We start from the raw sequence: 21,422 nt of genomic DNA on the forward strand, positions 1-21,422 counted from the left end.
CTCAATCTCACCCAATGGATCTTTTATTCTAAATTCTTTGCAGTCTCCGCTGCAACGTGTGGGGTATCTTTTAGTACTAATGAAAGAGAACAATCGGTTGGCATGAATGCCATGTATAGCCAAAGCAAACACCAACCATATAATAGCCCAGTTGACAAAATGGAGAGACTTCAACTCCAGGTAGTGTGTTTCTAAGGGGTTTCAAGTTAAATTTTCTTTATTATTATATTTATTAATTTATGGTGTAATAATTTAATTACATTTCATTATTTAAATTATATACATAATAAAAATAAATAATTTTAGAATCATCCAAAGTGTGTTTCTGAGCGGTTTTAACTAATTTCTTGTCTCCCACTTTGTTTGCCGCCAATCCGACCCAAAATTCCGCTCCCACTGAGGATGGATTCGAATTGCAAAATATTCGAAATATCTGATATCCGTATTGGATTTTATTTAAATATGGACATTTGTATTCGTATTCATTTTTATATGGATGTCTAAATGCCAAAATGGATGTATTCATGTTCAAATTATAAATCCGGATTAGGATATCCGAATTCACGCTGGATGTGGAACCGGATACTATTCGTATCCGCAATGCTCAGTGAAATATTTTTTTTCGGTTCCAACGACGCCTGCCCACTCGTGCCATGGTGCCCCGCCGCTAAAAGCTCTAGTTTGATTTGGTGAATTGATGAAACCCTAGTGCTAACCTAGTTTATTAAAGTGATTATGAGATAGGTAGCACTACCCCAAGTGATGAAGCTAATAAAGATCATGGCATGATGATGGTGATGGCATTGTGATGATCAAATGCTTAGACTTGGAAAAGATGAAAGAAAAACAAAAAGCTCAAGGCAAAGGTGAAATTAATAGGAGCTTTTTGGTTTAGTGATTGAGACACTTAGAGAGTGTGATCACATTTAGGATTGATAGTCGTACTATTAAGAGGGGTGAAACTCGTATCGAAATGCGGTTATCAAAGTGCCACTAGATGCTCTAACTCATTGCATATGCATTTATGATCTAGTGGAGTGCTAACTCCCTTGAAAACATTTGTAAAAATATGCTAACATATGTGCACAAGGTGATACACTTGATGGTTGGCATATTTGATCAAGGGTGGTGAAGTTCGGGTCAAAATGAGAAGTTTCGTACTGACCGGACTCTGCCTTGGGTAGTGATCGGACTCTGACCCTGCGTTCGGTCAGTGGCGCGCAGTGAAGGCCGCCCTCGGTTCTTTGACGGGACGCTGAAGTGAAAAAGAGACCGAACGCGCAGGGGGTGCGTCCGGTCACCTAGTGACGAACGCTGACGCAAGCAACAGAGAGAGACTGTGTTGATCGAACGCTGACCTGGGTCCAGTCATATGCCACCGGACGCCGTGAAAATCCGTCTCTAGAACCTTACTGGAAACTACCGGATCCAGTGATGGTGCATCCCGTCACTTTGAACAGCGCGTCCGGTTGTGAATAAAACCTTAGTGGAATCGACTGGACTCCCGTGTTGGAGCGTCCGGTCACTTCAAGTAGCGCGTCCGGTCACAACTTAAGTGCACTAATGACCGTTGAGATCGGCGATCAGCATTTGAAGTCGGGGACACGTGTCGAATATCTAAGGACCGGACACTGGGGTCTTGCGTCCGGTCAAACCGACCGGTGCGTCCGATCACCCCGATTAATCAGGGAACAGAGAGTCAATGGCTCTATTCGTGGGGGCTCTCTATTTAAGCCCCATGGCCGGCTCAAGCTCACTCTCTTGGCTATTTGCATTGACATAACAACCTTTTGAGCTTAGCCAAAGCTCTCTCACTCATCTTCATCATTGATTCAACATCTTTGTGAGTTTAGAAGAGAATCTAAGTGCATTGCTTGAGTGATTGCATCTAGAGGCACTTGGTGTTCGTATTTCGCTGTGGGATTCACTTGTTACTCTTGGTGGTTGCCGCCACCTAGACGGTTTAAAGCAGCGAGGATCATCGAGCGGAGGTTGGTGATTGTCTCTGGCTCCGATTACGGTGATTGTGTGGGGTCTTGTGCCTTCCCCGGTGGAGCGCCGAAAGGTAACTCTAGTGGATTGCTCGTGTCATTGAGTTACCTCACTTGTGGGTAGGTTTTTGCGGTGTCCAATTGTGTGGACGAGGTTCGTGCAACACCTCTGAAAGGTCCTAATGGCTAGAGGGGGGTGAATAGCCTATTAAAAATTTTCTACAACAACACTTAACAAACCGGTTAGATAATTATGAGGCGAAGCAAGTGTTGTGCTAGCCTACTAAAATAGCAAGCCACCTACCATAATTCTAGTTTATATAGTTTCTTTCAACACAAAAGCTATGACACTATACTAAGTTAATGTGCTCTCAAAGACTAACTAAAGAGCCACACTAACCAAACTAACAAGCTCTCACAACTAGCTACACTAAAGAGCTTGACAACTAGTTTGCGGTAAAGTAAAGAGAGTGAGCAATTTGTTTATACCGCCGTGTCGAGGAAGGAGCCAATCAATCACAAGAATGAATACCAATGAAGATCAATCACCTCGGAATCAAATGATGAACACAATGATTTTTTACCGAGGTTTACTTGCTTGCCGGCAAGCTACACCTCGTTGTGGCGATTCACTCACTTGGAGGTTCACGCGCTAATTGGCATCACATGTCAAACCCTCGATAGGGTGCCGCACAACCAACACAAGATGAGGATCACATAAGCCACGAGCAATCCACTAGAGTACCTTTTGTCTCTCCGCCGGGGAAAGGTCAAGAACTACTCACAATCACCACGATCGGGGCCGGAGACAATCACCACTCTCCGCTCGACGATCCTCGCTGCTCCAAGCCGCCTAGGTGGCGGCAACCACCAAGAGTAACAAGCGAATCCCACAGCGAAACACGAACACCAAGTGCCTCTAAATGCAAACACTCAAGCAATGCACTTGGATTCTCTCCCAATCTCACAAAGATGTTGAATCTATGATGGAGATAAGTGTGAGGGCTTTGGCTAAGCTCACAAGGTTGCTATGTCAATGTAAATGGCCAAGAGAATGAGCTTGAGCCAGCCATAGGACTTAAATAGAAGCCACCATAAAATAGAGTCGTTGTACCTCTTCACTGGGTACAACATAGGATGACCGGACGCTCCGGTCATATTGATCGTACACTCGACCTTGTGATTTTCGGATCGTAACAGCTCTGATTCATGGCTGCGTGCCTTGTGCAGAGAAGCAGAGGCTCGTATGTGCGTGTGAGGCGGCAGGGCAGACTTGATTCGGGCTCCGGGGTCGCACGGTAAGGTGAGTTCCTGGTGATTTGCTCTGCTCTGCGTGCTATCAGTTTTTGGTGATCTGATCTGCACGTGTGCTAGTTCTTGTTTGAGCCTATGGAATTAAGGGGAGGACTCTGGGTGGGTGGGCAATCCTAATCCTTTCTTGGTAGTTGATCTAGTGGTATCCATCGTCCTCATAGACACCATGTGAGATCATTTTTTTCATAGTCCAGTGGCGGCGTGGTGACATATGTTTAGTAGATCAGACTGATGCGATAAAATGTAGCTTATAATGGTACGATAGCTCACATTTAACTCCCCATCTCTAATTTGTGTTGCAAAAAGATAAGTAAAATAGCTGCTGACACTAGTAAAAAAAGGCTTCTATTCCTGGCTGCCAACCCCCATTATTCTCGGTTACGCAGTTGGGAATAGGAGTTCAGGAATAAAGGGTTAGTAGCCGGAAATAGAAGTGTACCTTTAGTCCCGGTTGGTGATACCAACCGGGACTAAAAAGGTAGCCATGCCAGCGCCTGGGCCGGCCCCTTTATTCTCGGTTGGTATTACCAACCGAAACTAAAGGGTCTTTTTTTTTCTTTTCCTGCTTATTTCAATTGATGATTCTTTTTTGTTTTAATTTGGTTTTCGAATACGCATTATTCGCTGCAAAGTAATATACGTATACGCGCGCATACTGTAAAGTTTTCGCTCGATCAATGCACGCAAGCAATACAAGTAAAAGTAAACTAAAAAATAATATTACATTTCATCGTCACATGTAAAGTTTACATTAATTGTACATTTCATCATCACATGTTCTTTGGATCAATACGAAATTTGGCTTTCATCATCACATATTTGGGTCATAGTAAAACTCGCCGCCGGGAGTTAAGACCTGATCATTCAGAAATCCACCTATTGTCTCTTGGATTGCTTTGAGATGGTGTGTGTTCAGGGTTTTTTCCTTCAACCAACGAGTCTTCAATTTGAGATATGAGATAAAGAAAAAGTATATTAGTATATATATATATATATATATATATATATATATATATATATATATATATATATATATATATATGTATGTATGTATGTATGTATGTATGTATGTATGTATGTATGTATGTATGTATGTATGTATGTATGTATGTATGTATGTATGTATGTATGTATGTATGTATGTATCAAGAATAATAATAAATAAATTGTATCTATCATGAATATATATATATATATATATATATATATAAATATATGTATGGAGAATATATATATATATGTGTGTACACTTACCCTTTTTTCCTCTAGACTAGTTCTTTTTTAGCATACTCTCATGAACTTGCAAACATAGTATCCACAGAGATTGGTTTCCTGGGGCTACAGCAGAACCCACTTTACGAGAAAAAGATTTGTCATCATCCGAGCATAGGGAAATTGAACTAAGGTAGGTATATAGTACTTACTTTGTATAGCACTACTTTCAGGGGCACTTTGCGTTTCATATGGTGTTCCTAACAGACATTTTCCCAACAACTACCAAATAACATAAAAAAATATTTGGACCATTAATTTGCATGCAGAGAGACTGGAATAGTTTTGCTAGTGAGACTGCAATTACCTCTGAATAATATCTATCATCTCTTGGAACTCTTTTTGCTCTTTTCTCATCGAGTCCCAGATGCCTAGAAGACCTTTCTCCAGATCGAGTTCCATCAATATCCAGTGTTCACTGCCATGTCCATTAACACTCATTAATTAGCTCACAGGTACAGTGAACATATATATATGGATACACGATCATCGACATTATGAACACTTACCTGAAGTTGTAGGGGAAGAGTATACATTTCTTGTCACGTTGCTTCTCTAAGAACATCTTGATATTGGCCTCCGTTTCTGCTTTCCATGTTGGTTGGGGTTTAGGGTTTTTGAATACGATATGTGGATCAATGAAACCAATATCAGTACACCCTCTCTTTTTGCACTCTCCCATCTCAAACCTGCATCATATATATAGAGTGAGGATAATAAACACAGACATGTACATACGTAGTGACTTATTATTAATTAGTAGAAAGAATCACTTACAGACAATAGCAGCTGATGAGAGTCTTGTCGAGAGAGTTCTGGTGGACTAGTTGGTGTAATTCAGCTAACTCAATGTACATAACGTCATCACCACGGAATCAATGGTCGTCTTTGATTCTGATAGAAATATAGAACTCTTTCCTATGACACGCGTCGAGGTACAAGGTGTTTAGCTTGAACAATTGTGTACCCAGTTCATTGATGGTCTTAGGATTCCATAGACTCCTGCCATGCTCATATTTCTGTCATTCATCCGCTACCGGCGCACTTTCGAAGAGGAAATCGCCAAGGTCGATACCTCTCATAGCATAAAAGTTAGCAAGTTCCGCCATATCCACTTCTTTATCAGCAGGTATTTCCATCATATCCAGCATATCTATGTTTGAACCATATTCATTAGCAATAACTAGAGGAGGGACTGATTGCAATTCTTGTTCTCCGAGTTGTGCAACAGTTTTCCCTACTTTAGCAGCTTTCTTGATTATCTTGCTAAGAGTGCGGTCAAAGTCTGATGGTGGTGAGGGCTTATGAGCTTGCCGCCTCTTTTTCTGCTCAGCTTCCACCATCCACCTTAGTTTAGCTGGAGGTAGGTGGAAGTGCTTCTGCTCCTGCTACTTCCTCTTCCCTATGCCTGAGAAGAATGCTTCGACGGTTTTTTTAACCGCATCATGTAACTCCTCTTTACTCATTTCACCAGGCAATTTCTATGGAATTGGCCTTGGTTTCACGGGGGCCTTCTTGGTCGTCTTCGCCGGTGGGGCAGATGGCTTATTTGTTTGCAGCCGTCTTTCCTGGTTCATGGGAGGAGGTGGGGGAACAGGTGCTGGAGACCTTCGAGGCGGCATTGGGGAACGCCTTGGAGGCGGTGGTGGCGGCGATGGAGACCGTGTTGGAGATGGTGGGGGAACAGGCGTTGGAGACCTTCGAGGCGGCGTTGGGGAACGCCTTGGAGGTGGTGGTGGTGGCGGTGGAGACCGTCTTGGAGATGGTGGGGATGCAGCCGTGTCTTCTACCCCATCATAACCGCCGCTCGAAGCACTATGCTGGTCTGGTGATTGTACTATTGGACTTAGGTTGGGGGAGGCCCTGCTATGTGCGTACAGAAGACAATGAGTCAATTGTTATTTAAGAGGCAATATAAAATTAATAAAAAAATTGTTTCGTTCACTTTTATCCATACCTATTGTGCGACAACGGCTTCCCGGGAATATTGATGTAGCGCTTGCGCCATGCAATGAATGACTTCTCTACTTCTCCCATGGTCTTCTCCCCATCACCTACATGAATGTCAAGAGGCACATCGCTAAAACCTTCAATAGCTTTATCCACCGAGACGGTAGCATATCCAGCTGGTACTACTGCCCCATGGATTCTTGGTGTCTTGGTACAGTCGATAGGGTTTACAACACCAATAGCCACCTTCACTGTGCCATTATCTTTTGGAATGTGCAGCTCACGTGATGTAAAAGGTTCAGTGATGTCATTCACGGAGAAGCGCAGCTCTGCATCTTTTATGGCATCAGGCAACTCCGTAGAAGCACAACTGCTTCTCAACTGATCGGAGCTAATATTGATTCCCGGAGCTGTTGTAATCCCGTGGGCACTCAATTGTATTTACACTTGCCTTGCGACTTCCTCTTGCATTTTCGCTTGCATTTCTTTTTCTCACCTTTGTGATTCAAGCACCGCTTCCTGTGACTCAATAACATATTGCTGCAAGATGCGGATCCTCTCTGCCTCCTCATCCTTCCGTCTCTGGCGGCTTCTGTACGAATCGATCCATTCAGGGTAACCTTGCACCCACGGAATGGCCCCTTTGCCTCTAGTTCGTCCACAATGCTCAGCAGTCCTGATGGAATATGTCAGTTCATCTTTCTCTCTATTAGGCCAGAATAGTCCACTATCTCTAGCTTTTAGAATTTGAATCAACCTTTCTGTTGCTCTTTCGAGTTTTGTGCCATGGACGAGCTTCCCGGTGACTAGGTCCAATCCTCCCCCATGACCTAAAAACCAACGCTTTGTGCGTTCAGGCCACGGTGCTGATTCAGGTATGACCCCCTTGGCAATAAGGTCTGCTTCCATTTTTTGCCACTTGGGAATGGAAGTCGTGTAGCCACCTGATCCCATGTTATGGTGGTATTGCTTTTCTCTGGAATTCTCTTGGTTCCTTCTCGCCCGTTCTACACCCTCTTCTGATGTCTTGTACTGTACAAATTCCTCCCAGTAGGGCCTTGCCTTCGCGATTGGGCCTTTATCGTTCCAATTTGGAGTCTTGTTCTTCTTGACGTATGATTTGTATAGCTGCTTCTTCCAAGATTGGAATTGGGTGGCCATCTTCTTCATTGTCCAATGCCTAACTCATTTCGTCAACCTTTTGTGGGTGATGTCTTCATGATAATCATCTGTTTGGAGCGTGAAATGTGCAAGAACATCTTGCCAAATCAGCTCCTTGTCCTTATCAGAGACATAACTAATATGAGGAGCATTGTTATTTTTTTCCATTCATGGGCATTGATCGGGAGCTTGTCCCTTACAAGGTACCCACGTGGTACATGAATTTCTGTGCATATTGTCCTAGTGGTTCGCTTGTAGCCACGTTGAATTCTGAGATGATGTAGCGGCCTTCCAACGGCTTTTTGGCCCCTCGAACATTCTTTGTGTTCCCCATCGTCGTCGTTGATCTAGACGGCTATGTACGCATAGAAACACAAAAAGTATTATAAAACGAAGGTCGATCCAGTGGGCTACATGTATGCATAATAAATAAATGAGAGCTAGATATTGAGAAATATATACCTCGCCGGAATTATCTTCATGAACAACTTCCTCAACAATATGATCGAGATTCAAGTATTGACTCCCGTCGTCTTCCTGCTGGTCATTATCAACATCGGCACAATGTTCAGTGCCGGCGTTGATAATATCCATCATTTCCGCCTCCAGATCATCGTCTCTCGGGTCGGCCATAGAGAGCCTAAACAATTATAAAAACAATAATTATGCAATTAGGGTTTCATAGACATTTCATACACATTTCATAGATATATAATTTTTTTCATACTCCACAATAGATTTTTTCCTAAGTAAAAATTATACATGTCATATATATAATTTTAATGGATTACATATATATGGTGGTTTAGGGTTTAGCCATATAATTTCATACACATTTCATATATATATAAATATAAATTTATACATTTCATATATATATAACCCATTATTATAATTTCATACATATAAAATGAAATTTAATTAGTATTATACTTGTAAATTTATACATTTCATACATATAAAATGAAATTTAGTATTATATATAACATTATATATAACATAAATTTATACATTTCATACATATAATTTCATATACTTCCATATACATTTCATATATATAAAAAATAAAATTTATAAATAATTATATACTTATTGATGGTCGGGGGCGGTGGTGCCTGCGCGGGGCGGCCGGCCAGCATCGGTGGCCGGGGAGGCGAGCGCGGGCGTCACGTGGAGTGTGCCCGCGGGGGGCCACCGTCGGTGGGGAGGCCGGTGGCGCGTGGAGGCCGGCGTGGGCCGCGGTGAGAGGCGGCGCGCACGGGGCGTCGTGCATATGCTGGCGAGAGGCGGCGTGTGTACGTCGTGGAGTGCCCGCGGGGGGGCGTCGTCGGTGGGGAGGAGCGCGCCGACGTCATGGAGTGCCTGCGGGGGGGGCGCTGTCGGTGGGGAGGCCGGTGGCACGTGTAGGCCGGCGTGGGGGCCGCGGCGAGAGGCGGCGCACATGGGGCGTCGTCTCGGGGGCTCCTCCGGTGACGGGCGCGGTGTCGGGGGCTCCTCCGGCGAGGAGGTCGGCGTCGGGGTGGCCGGGATCCATGATCTGGTGATGGGGAGCCGAATCGGCGACGGTTGGCGGCGGCGTGGCTCGCTGATGACGATGAAGTCGAAGATGAGAAGTGAGAGGAGGAAGAGAAGGGAACTGGCGTATATAGGAGAGGGACCTTTAGTCCCGGCTCCTAACACTGCCCGGGACTAAAGGTCACCTTTAGTCCTGGCTCCAACCACCAGCCGGGACTAAAGGTCCTTTAGTCTTGGCTCCAACCACCAGTCGGGACTAAAGGTAATTTTTGGCGGGCCACCAAATGCAGCCCACCTTTTGTCCCGGGCCGTGATCGAAGCCGGGACTAAAGGGGGCTGGAAAATTCACTTCGCGATAGTTTTTTGGTTGGTTAGTGTATTATATATATTTCTTTTTATTTAAATGTTAAATTCTTATTATTTGCTTAGTAAATTAAATATTAGGCATAATATTTTTTAAAAAAAGTAATAAAATTTATTTTGATTTACTGCACACAAGAAAAATATGTAACCTAAACTATTGTCTTTTTAATTATAAATATTGAACATAATGCAACTAATAATCACTATTTTCGTTAATGCAAAAATATAGACTTTAATTAAAATCATTAAATCTATTGGTTTTTGACAGGAAATTTGTTTTCACATCATTTTAACGTAAATCTTTAAGTTCTTCATCAATAATTGTATAATTAATCAGTGAATTCGCGCGAAAATTCAATTAAAGTGCAAAAAGCATCAAACCAGCTCAGAAAAATCTCAAACTTGGCGGTGGCCTCACACATGGCATTTGCAGTCTTGAGAAAAAGTTTGAGACTAATCCGACACTAGAAAGCATATGGACCTAAGAATCCCAGAGAACCTAGGTGTATAGATATGGTTCGACGAAAGGTTCTATATACCTCTGTGAAGCACGTCGACTCCGCCTATGTCAAAATGGCTTGAAATTTTTTTGGCAGTCATTTACCCCCAAAATATGGACCCACACAAGATCTTAGGTTTTTCTGATAATTATTTTTATTATTACATTTTTCTTTGTGCCGCGTGAGATGAAATACGATGAATTATAGATTGAAAACACTAGAATTTTGCGTCGACCTCCACGAAGATTTGTCACCTAGGGCACAAGAGACCATTTGGCAAAGTTTGGCACCATTCTGGATCTTTTCGGGGGTAGACTCAGTTCAACGTATAATTAATCGGTGAATTCGCACAGAAATTCAATTAAAGTGCAAAAAGCACCAAACCAGCTCAGAAAAATCTCAAACTTGGCGGTGGCCCCACATAGGGCATTTGCATTCTTGAGAAAAAGTTTGAGACCAATCCAACACTGGAAAGCACATGGACCTCAGAATCCCAGAGAACCTAGGTGTATAGATAGGGTTCGACGAAAGGTTCTATATACCTCTGTGAAGCACATCGACTCCCTCTATGTCGAAATGGCTTAAAAAATTTTTGGCAGTCATTTACCCCCAAAATATGGGCACACACAAGATCTTAGGTTTTTCTGATAATTATTTTTATTATTACATTTTTCTTTGTGCCGCGTGAGACGAAATACGGTGAATTATAGATTGAAAACACTAGAATTTTGCGTCGACCTCCACAGAGATTTGTCACCTAGGGCACAAGAGACCATTTGGCAAAGTTTGGCACCATTTAGGATCTTTTCGGGGGTGGACTTAGTTCAACGTATAATTAATTAGTGAATTCGCGCAGAAATTCAACTAAAGTGCAAAAAGCACCAAACCAGCTCAGAAAAATCTCAAACTTGGCGGTGGCCTCACACAGGGCATTTTCAGTCTTGAGAAAAAGTTTGAGACCAATCTGGCACTGGAAAGCACATGGACCTCAGAATCCCAGAGAACCTAGGTGTATAGATAGGGTTTGACGAAAGGTTCTATATACCTCTGTGAAGCACGTCGACTCCGCCTATGTTGAAATGGTTTGAAATTTTTTTGGCAGTTATTTACCCCCAAAATATGGGCCCACACAAGATCTTAGGTTTTTCTGATAATTATTTTTATTATTACATTTTTCTTTGTGCCGCGTGAGACGAAATACGGTGAATTATAGATTGAAAACACTAGAATTTTGTGTCGAAATACGGTAAAATAAAACTTAAAAACTTATGTGTGAAAATTATAATTTTCCCCTAAAATCTAAAACTATTTTTTGAACAAAAGACTCTAAAAATCAAAGTATACTTAAGAAAAGAATATAAATGAAACTAATAAACTAAAACTATTTGTTTTTTTAATAACTACTGGCGGAAGCTTTATTTCCGGTTAGAGGTTAGAACCAGGAACAAAGAGCAATATTTATTCCCGTCTAAAGCCTCCAGCCGGGACTAAACATTTAGTCCCGGTTAGTGGCTCTAGCCGGGACTAAATGTCGATCTTTAGTTCCGGTTATAGCCTCTAACCGGAACTAAAGGTTTACCTGCCGAGCCAGCAGCGTTGGGCAGCGACCTTTACTCCCGGCTCGAGGGTATAGCCGGGATTAAATCTCCTTCACTCCCGGGTTCAAAAAATGCCGGGAGTAACTCCGAAAATGGTGCCGAGACAAAAGGTCTGTTTTCTACTAGTGTGATGCAAATCCTTTTGGGAGGTTTTTATTATTATCCAAGCATGGAGTTGTGCTTATTTAAAGAAATCGTATATATGCCTTGTCTGGTTTGCATTGATCTTAAAATAGTCTCAGATATGTGGTACACATGCAATTATAGTGCCTAGCGGGTGTGCAGTCCTTTTCACAGGTGCTAAAATGGTCAAGATATATGAATAACTTGTTTCATATGTTCAGAAGTTTTGGTTCAGAAATTGTTCAGAAAAATAATTTTGGCAGCACTCTGGTTCCAGTTTAGAAGTTTAAGCTGTTTCACATGTCAGATGATAGTCTTCTCTGTTATTTTTCTGTGCACGATAGCCATTACTTTCTTTAGCTGAACTATTTTGCACATATTCAGTACGTGGACGTGCACTACCAATGTTGTTCAACATCCCACATTAGTTTCGAATTGTGTGATGACAGATGAAAACTACCGGTCATTGTTTCTTGACTTGGCAGCCTCTGTCACTCGTTCTCACTTTAGCCCCTACCCTTGATTTGTAGTGTTATTCTCTCTGGTATACCTGCTAGATGATTGACTTTTTACATTACTGCCTTCCCAACCCCCACCCCAAATTATTTTTTATCTTAGAAAATGGGACTAATACAATAAAATGTTGCTTTGGTTCTCTTACATCTCTTAAAAGTATTGACTGGTCTTTCATTTGGACGCAGGAGCTCTACAGTAAAGGAAGTGTGTTGTCACCATGGTCCATTTCAAGAATAGGTACATGGTAGTGGAGGTCTTTATAGATGCAGGTAGAGGTGAACAGGATCCTGTAATCCTCACCCAATTTAATACAACAAAAGTTATATATAAGAGACAGCTACAACTAGATTTGTCAAATTCATTCTGTTTTCCTCATATATTTTCACCTTTTTGTAACCACATTTGTCCTTTAGAACTCAAAATATAGTTCTGTCAGTTATTTTCCTACTTAAAGTATTGCTACATGTCAATTTTGATGGTCAGCTTCATATATTAATGTGTAGCTCTTTTGCCCTACTGTAATACTAATTTGTAGTACTTGAGAAAAGGACCACTCTTTTTTTATGGCCGAACTGCCACGGTTGAGTTCATTATCATCACTACATTCACTTTTTCTAGGAAGCATAGCTGCACTGGAGTGTGATGAGGTGAAATTTGAACAATACAAGATGGCTGCTGGTGATAGTATCATGGCAGGGATCATCCCGTCGGTAGAGAACTGCTTTGAGAAAATTAGAACACTACAAAGCTAGAAAAAAAAATTCAATCTCGAAGTTGCATATTTTTCATTTGAAATAAAGAGCCTGCCAACAACTATGCAATCACAGAGACATGGTGAGCAACCAGTTGAACTAAGTATTCATTGATGACGTAGCTTTTCTAATGTGGATCACCCAACTAAATTGGAACATATTTAGGGAACTTGATGAAGATTGACCTGATATCTTAACTTAAATTTTTTTGGGTCCATGACATGTATCCACCGTAATTTATTTACTATATGGTGTTCTGGATAATATTAGTTATGGAATGCCTAACAATCAAGGTGTTGCAATATTGATTCAAAGCAAACAAAAAACAAATGCATGGTTTAGAAATTCGTAGATGAATAATAACAATATCATCTAGCAATTCCACAAAATTGCAACATGGGAATATTATGGAATGATTACAAAAAGGCATGCTATCGCGCGCCATCTTAGTCGTCTTGGCGAGATGCACGGTGGCTTGTAGTCATAGTGGGCGGGCGTGGCGTAGCACTGGGGTACGCCACTGGGGTGCGTGGCTGAGGGGGCACGTGGGGAGGCGTGCGGCTGAGGGAACACTAGGGTAGCGACATGTCTATGCCCCCCTCTGGGCACTTGTGGCATAATGATACGTTTTAGACTATCTCCAACAACATTATCCAAAATACAAGACCCATATCAAGTTTGAATAGCGTTGCAGGCAAATGGTTTAATACCTATTTTTAGTCTTCTCCAACAATAGGACCCAAAAGAGAACTCTTTCTACAAATGAGTCTTTAGGAGAGAGGATAATCATATTTGGATTGTGCCTCAGTTGCAACCCAAAATGAGTCTCGTATATATGTACCCTGTTGGAAACCGATACAGTACCATCCAAGACCCATTTTGAGTTTGGGTACCCATATGGGTCACCTGTTGGAGACAGTCTTAGCCTCTTGCAACGTGACCATGTATTGCATCGAATCATTGCTAAACTGATGCGATAAAAATCACATATTGCATCAAAGTTTATCACTATTAATACATTGCAATAGTACTTATTAAATGCACCCATATTCTAAACCGATGCAATACCACCTACATATTGCATCAAAAATAAATTGTAACGCAACTAAATTTATCCGATGCAATAATTTTTACCTATTGCATCTCTTGTTCGAAATCGATGCAATAGATCACACATATTGCATCGATATGAATTACTATCGCATCCAATTCCATCTCGATGCAATAAGGACCACATATTGCATCATATTTGCAAAATTAATGCAATAGCAGCCACCTATTGCATCAGATTTGCGTTTGATGCAAGGCGAAGCGATGCCATAGGATAAAAAATTAGTAGTGAATCTTGTCTTGGGACATGAATAGGAGTATAATGTTGGCTTCATCGACAGATTATACTAACGTGGGCACGACTACTTATATTATATAGTCTAAGGAGTTGCTGAGGGCCCTCTATTCATGTCTCTAAGGAGTTTCAACACGTTACAAGGTCTAAATGGCACAAAAGATGGTGATACAGACTTGTTTCGACAATTCCTTTTGACTCCGATCTAATTTTGACACGAAACCGGTGCCATTGGTTAGCTTATGAAATTATCTTTCTATCCATAGCTGGACTGTCGAAAATGGAGTCCGTATGCGACCTAGGTGTCTATTTTACTATAGGCTGCTCCTGGAGTCCGAGATAGACTTAACTTGACATTGATTGAGCCTCCAACTTCGCTTGCACGACCTTGCTTGCCTCGTAAGGTGGTGGTCAAGGGAGAGGATATCTTTGGGCATCCTTTGGCTGCTCTGAACACGTTTGGGGTGTGCTCTGACTTGGGCTAGAGTCTCAAGGGTGATTAACAAGCCCACACGATGTCGTAGCACCCGACAAAAACAACAGATTTGGAGGCCTTTCTGATGTGATATTGAGGTGGGATCAGGTCCATTTGAAAACTTATCAAACAAAGCTTTCCATAAAGTTTTATTGACCTCAACCGTACTCAAGAGAAGAATTTATGACCTTTCCAATGAAGTATTGTCGGGCTGTCGATGAATCAAATGTTGTGCTTTGAAGATCTTGTATCCCAAGATGGGTCTTGACTCTTTGAGCATGGTGCATCCACATCCCAACATCATCACTGCTGTTCCTAAGCACATTTTTTACCAATATTAGTTAGCAACTAATTCTTAGGTTTATCATTATGCAAACATTTTGGTGCGAGTTCACCTTATAATCAATGGTCGTATCGAAAGGTTGCATGTCCTCATCACATATCAGCCTGAGATTGTAGTTTGCATGCCTTCATGTATTTCTTTTAAGTAGCCGCTTATTCCTTAATTAGCATATATTAAGAATACATGGATAATTTAAACTGAATACTAATCTATCTTCAAAATCCTAAAACACATAGGGGAGGGAAGTACCAATTAGTGGACTAATAACTAGTTGTAGGTGATCAAACTGATCCAGTCTGTGAAGGGTGTTCGACTGAGGTCTTGTTTAGATGCCATTCAAATTCCAAGTTTTTTCACTCTCTCTCCATTACATCAATTTTTAGCCGCTTGCATGGAGTATTAAATGTAGGTAAAAAAATAACTAATTGCACAGTTTAGTTCGAAATCACGAGATGAATCTTTTGAGCCTAGTTGGTCCACGATTGGACAATATTTATCAAATAAGACGAAAGTATTACTATTCATCAGGTTGAAATTTTTTCACAATCTAAACGAGACCTGATTTTGGCTAATTCAATAGTGCAAAAAGAATAAGCCAAGCAGACCAAACTGATCCATGCTGGTTGTTGTCCACGGCCTTTGTGCTAATACTGACGTGACGTGCTGTTGGAGCGCCAGCTACGCATAGGCAAGCATAGTGGCTAGAGTATTTTGAACGCTGGCACAGAAGATCCTGTATGCGAGTATGATTATGGTACAGGCGTACAGCTCCTGACATTGTGAGCGGCCCGACGGGATTTAATGCGGCTGTCGGCTACTTGCTCGCTGCCATAGTGGCATGCTATGCTCGCAGATCTATCCTTTCATACATGAAACCAAGGTGTTGTTTAGTTTTAAAAAGTTTTTCCAAAAAATGCTATAGTAGTTATTACATTAAATTTTACGATACGTGCATAGAGCATTAAATGTAAACGAAAAAAACTAATTGCACAGTTTGATTGAAAATCGCGAGACGAACGTTTCGAGCCTAATTAGTCCATGATTGAATACTAATTGCCAAATAAAAACGAAAGTGCTACAAAAGCCAAATTCCTAAATTTCATCCAACTAAACAAGGCCCAAGTGAGATACTACCCGGTAACAATACAAAATTTATTATTGTATAATACCTAGTAGTAAACCATGGATAAGAAAGGGGGAAAAGACAAATGTTATTAGAAAATTACATATTCTTCTAAATACAAATTGTATGTATTCTAACAGTAACTCAAAACTACATATTTAAGCCACGTTCGCCCCGTTCGCTGGTCTGAAACTTGGCTGAAACTACTGTTCCGGCTGAATTGTTGTGAGAGAAAAATACTGTTCCGGCTGAAAAAAGAAGCTGGACAAGTCGAATATGGGATAAACCGAATAGGGCCGTTATCCTTAAATATAATGTATCTTATATTGAGTGTATCAAAAAGTAGTCTTGTGCGACATGGAGATACATGTTATTATTCTCTAAACCAGTGGCTGTTGTGACAATGTTAGTACCAATAAACAGTTTTGTGATATACTCCCTCGTCACTCCATCCTAAATATAAGATACATTAATAAATTCTCTTTCACATGTCTTTCAGCAAGATTTTGATTTGTACTAATTGACATGTATCTAAGAAAAAGAATTAGTGATCAAAATATCAAAAGACTTCTCGAAACTCAATATAATTTATAAACAGAATGAAAGAAATGGTCATTACGATGTAGGTCACCTAAACTTACATGCAAAATAGATATCGTAAAATATATTTTCGTAATCTACTTACTTTGTGTTAGTCACACTTAAGATATTTTGACTTACGATGATTCTCAGAGAGTAAGACTAGACTTATTTTAAAATAAAGGTAATATAAAATAAAAATAAAAATAAAATTAAAAAAATGAGATACTTCACATATACGGGGGCATATAAGGTGACATAAGGCTGTCTCCAACAATGAGTAGGCAAATACTACATCTTTGGGTCATACACAGTGAATGCATCCCCACCCAATTTTTACTCCTCTCCAACAGCGAACCAAAAACGAGAACGCAAATCTCGTCCCGCGGCCTCCCCTGCTCTTCCTCCTCCGCCTCGCTGTCCTCCGCTCACTCCTCACGCTGCCGTCCTCCGCCTCCGCCTCGCCGTCCTCTTCCTCGCGGCCTCCCTCCCGCTGTTCCTCCTCGCGCCGCCGTGGGCTCGCTCCCCGCGCCTCGCCGCAGGGAAGGCGCCGTCCCCTTCCGCCTCGCCCCGCCTGCGAGCTCCCCACCGCCCACGGAGCACAGCGCCGCCGCCCTGCGCCTCCCCACCGCGGCGCGAGATCCCGGCCAGCCCCGGCGTCGCAGACCGGCGAGCAGGGGCGGGCGCGGCGACTTGGAGGTGGCGGTGGCCGCCGATGGCTGGCGCGGTGACTTGGAGGTGGATCTGGACTCGGTCGAGCGCACGGGAGCCCCAGCGACCCTGCCCCGCGGCTGCTCACGGGCCTTCCCCCGCGGCCGGCGCACGTGAGAGGGTGGAGCGGGAGCGGGAGAAGGAGAGGGAGCAGCGCCTCGACAACGTGATGGAGCACCGGCGATTTGCGTCTTGGAGAGAGAAGGTGCAAAAATGAGTCCTGGTTCGGCTCGTACCCAAAATGGGTACCACGAATGCGTCGTCTGTTGAAGCATGCTAAACTACTGTGCACAACCTTTTTTTGCATTTGGGTTGCCCTTTGCATGAGCTGTTGAAGACAGCCTAACAGACTTTTCTCCTTGGAAATAGCTGAATAAGAACAGCAACTTGTAAGAAGACACTGATAAGAACAACCTCAAGAGCATTAACAATATTGAGACCTTTTGTTTGTAAGGCACGTGAGAGCTCATTTGTGATGCCAAGAACCTTTAACATAAGCACCATAATAAAAACAAATTCAAAGCACTCCATTTTCTGTATCAAGCCAGCTGCTTGATTTGGCACTCGTCCATCTTCATGAACTATTTGAAGAACCTTTATCACTGAGTCCCACATTTGGGACAAGCGAACCAAAGTAACATGATGTGAACCCCATCTAGTATCCTCAGGCCTAGCAAGGATAGTTTCTTGATTCAAGCCTCTTTCTGTAGATACCTTGCCAGTTTCAATACTCCATTTTCTGTAGATACCTCGCCAGTTTTCAATACGCTGCAGTCCATTAAATTCACCTCTCATATTAGAAGCCCCGTTATATCCTTGCCCATATCCGAGAAACTGATAGCTTGTTCCTATCAAGGACAGCAAGCAATGCTTCCTTCAATGCATCGGTTGTAGTCTCTTTGACATGTACAAGAGCAAGAAATCTTTCAACAACAATCCCTTTAGAATTCACAACCTGCAGTAGTACACCATTTAAAAAAAACACTAATAAAACTTAATATTGTACAGAATTAGACAACTTAATAGAACTGACACAATATACTAGTTACTAACCTTAAAATAACAGTCATTTGTTTTTTTACTGATATATCACGTGATTCGTCAATGAGAACAGAAATGGCCTATTACCAATCTCTTCCATAATTGCTTCAGTTATTTCTTCTGCACAACACCTTGCAAGATCCTTTGGATATCTGGGTTAGTCATCTTACAATTTAAGCCACCTCGATCATAGGCATTCCTAACTTCTTCATTGTCTTTTAGAAAATCAATCAACTCTCGAAGATTGCCTTTGTTCAAAGAGGAAGAAGATTCATCATGTCCACGAAAAGCTACGCCTTGCTTTAAGAGATATCTTGAACATTGTAAAGTAGAAGTTAAACGAGTTTGGTATAATTCCTCCGATTGTTTTCTAGCTCTTTTTAATACTCTCTGCACACTCTGTCTTTGATTTTTAAAGTCACCATATTTCTAAACACACTTGTTGTGAGCACTACCTACACCACCAACATGTTCAGGTAATGCTTTGTATGCATGTTTCCAATCTCCCCAACCAGTTTTGTTAAATACATCATAACCAGCATCTTTGGATTCACTATATTCTAACCAATTATATTTCTTATACCAACCCAAAGAAAAGCCCCTTGAACCTGGATCTTTCAATATATTTGTTGGTTGTGATGGACCTTTCAATATATATGCTCTCCTAACTTGGTCTTGAATTTCAGGTGCATACTCATATATTTGTTTTCTAAGAGCTGGATCACATACAATTTCATTAGGATCAAACTCACTGGTGAAATTGTCCATGGTTGGTTCTGGTTCCGGATGACCTGGAGCTTCATGTGGCTCTTCTATATTTGGATGTGTTTCAGGTTCATTACTTCCACCAGCATCAGCCTCGCCGGACTCCGACCACCGGCCACCGGCCACCGCCAGGCGCCAGCCATAGTTGCTCTCACTAGAAGCAGTAGCTTGGGGAGATCAAATCCATCAGCTTCGTTTGGGGTTGGGGATTGGAAAAGAGAAAGGACAGAGATACAATGAAGGAGGATTGGGGCTGACCTGGGATCCGATCGGGGTTGAGTTCGGCGCATAGAGCGTCGCTTCGGCCTCCCCGCCATGGAGTAATGGCGCCTCCTCGGTCTCCCATCCCGTCTCCGCACCGCGCCGCAACCTCGAGCGCTCGCAGCTCCGTGATGCCCGGGAGCCGAAGTCACGGCGGCGCCCCTCAGCGCTGGCCTTTTGCTCTATTCTGGGCCTTTGGGCCTAAAGGGTAAGTAACGGGGGAGCCTGGCCAACGGCCCAGGGTGGCCCACCCACCCATTTTCACATGCCTTTTGGTTAGAGCCTCAAGAAATCGACTTTTTAGTTATATGTAAAAAAAATGTTTCTACACTAGTGAGTTTAAGTTTTGGCATAGCCTCCTTGAAGAACCACTTGTCAGTTATATAAGCTAACAAGTCTAAGTCACACATGCATGCATGTTGACATGTTTAGGTGATAACACTTGCTTAGTACTACAGAAAAAGGTTTCCAGAATCTTAATCCACAGCAAGTAGTAGCTAGTCGGCACGTGCAAGAATCTTAATAATAATCCACAGCAAGTAGGTACGTGCAAATATTTCCCAGCAGCCTATAAAAGGCAAACCATGGCGGCATGCCCAGCACAACACAAGAAACCACATCATCATCAGCCAGCCATTTCCAAGCTAATAACGAAACCCAGAACCTTCCAGGCGTCACAGCAATCAGCAACCGGAAGCTGCCACTGCCAATGGACCGCGTGGCGAAGCTGGTGGTGTTCACGGCGAGCAACTGCAGCATGGGCGACGTCGTGACGTCGCTCCTGAGCAGCCTGGGCGTGAACGCCGACGACGATGCTTAGTGTTGGATTTTTCTGATCGATCTCGGACCGAGAAACAACTAAAACAAAGTTGTTGGTTCCAAAAAGTTACGAAACTTGGTAGGTGATAACTTTTTTTATTTGAAATCATCTTGTCAAGCAAAACTACGTTTGAATTTCAAAAAAATTGAAATTTGAAATTTTTAAAGGACCTCGGATGGACAAACAGCAAAAACAAAAGTTGTAGATCTCAAAAAGTTGTGAAACTTTATAGTCGACAACTTTTTGATTTGAAATCATCTTGTCAAGAAGAACTACGTTTGAATTTCTCAAATTTAAAATTCAAATTTTGTAAACGACCTCAATGGAGAAACTACCAAAATGAAAGTTATAGGTCTCGAAAAGTTATGAAACTTTACAGTTGACAAATTTTTCATTTGAATTCGTTTAGGACCTCAAACAATCAATTTAAACTCGGTTTAGGATAATACGCGGGAACTAAAATCCATTAAAAATGCCGCGACTTGCGAAGGGGCTTAAAATTTGTAGGGGTGGCTGACCGGTGGGGGCCTCCCCGAGTTAAAAAAAATACTATTTTTTTGCTATTTTTTAATTTAGGAATCGTGATTTCTGAAAAAATGATTTGTAGGGGCGGCTGGCCAACCATCCCTATAAATCTATGATTTGTGTAGCAACAGGATGGTAGAAGCGGCTGGCCAAACCGCCCCCTATAAACCTGTTTGAGTCGTCCATACAAATCTTTAGTATAGTAGTGCTACACAAGTCTAGTAGCAAGCCTAGACAACTACTGAAGTACTCAATCAAACAAAGAGGCTAACATAGTCGTCTAGCTAAACTAGCCATTTCTTCTAACCGACTATAACTACAGAAGAAAATAACAAGGATGTAAAGCACAAGGAAATAGCAGGATGAAAAATCAGCAGCC

General features: G+C 42.1%; 1 long non-coding RNA gene across 1 annotated transcript; it reads right to left on the reverse strand.

Moving 5' to 3' along the window:
• Window positions 1-18,849: 18,849 nt before the first annotated feature.
• Window positions 18,850-19,807, reverse strand: LOC136485591 (uncharacterized). Its single transcript, XR_010766493.1, has 3 exons — window positions 19,696-19,807; window positions 19,425-19,604; window positions 18,850-18,920 (listed from the first exon to the last, which is right to left on the reverse strand). It is a non-coding gene; the product is annotated as an uncharacterized lncRNA (long non-coding RNA).
• Between the last annotated feature and the right edge of the window lie 1,615 nt (window positions 19,808-21,422).

This window comes from Miscanthus floridulus, chromosome 10, assembly GCF_019320115.1.
Source record: "Miscanthus floridulus cultivar M001 chromosome 10, ASM1932011v1, whole genome shotgun sequence".
In the NCBI taxonomy this organism is placed as follows: Eukaryota; Viridiplantae; Streptophyta; class Magnoliopsida; order Poales; family Poaceae; genus Miscanthus; species Miscanthus floridulus.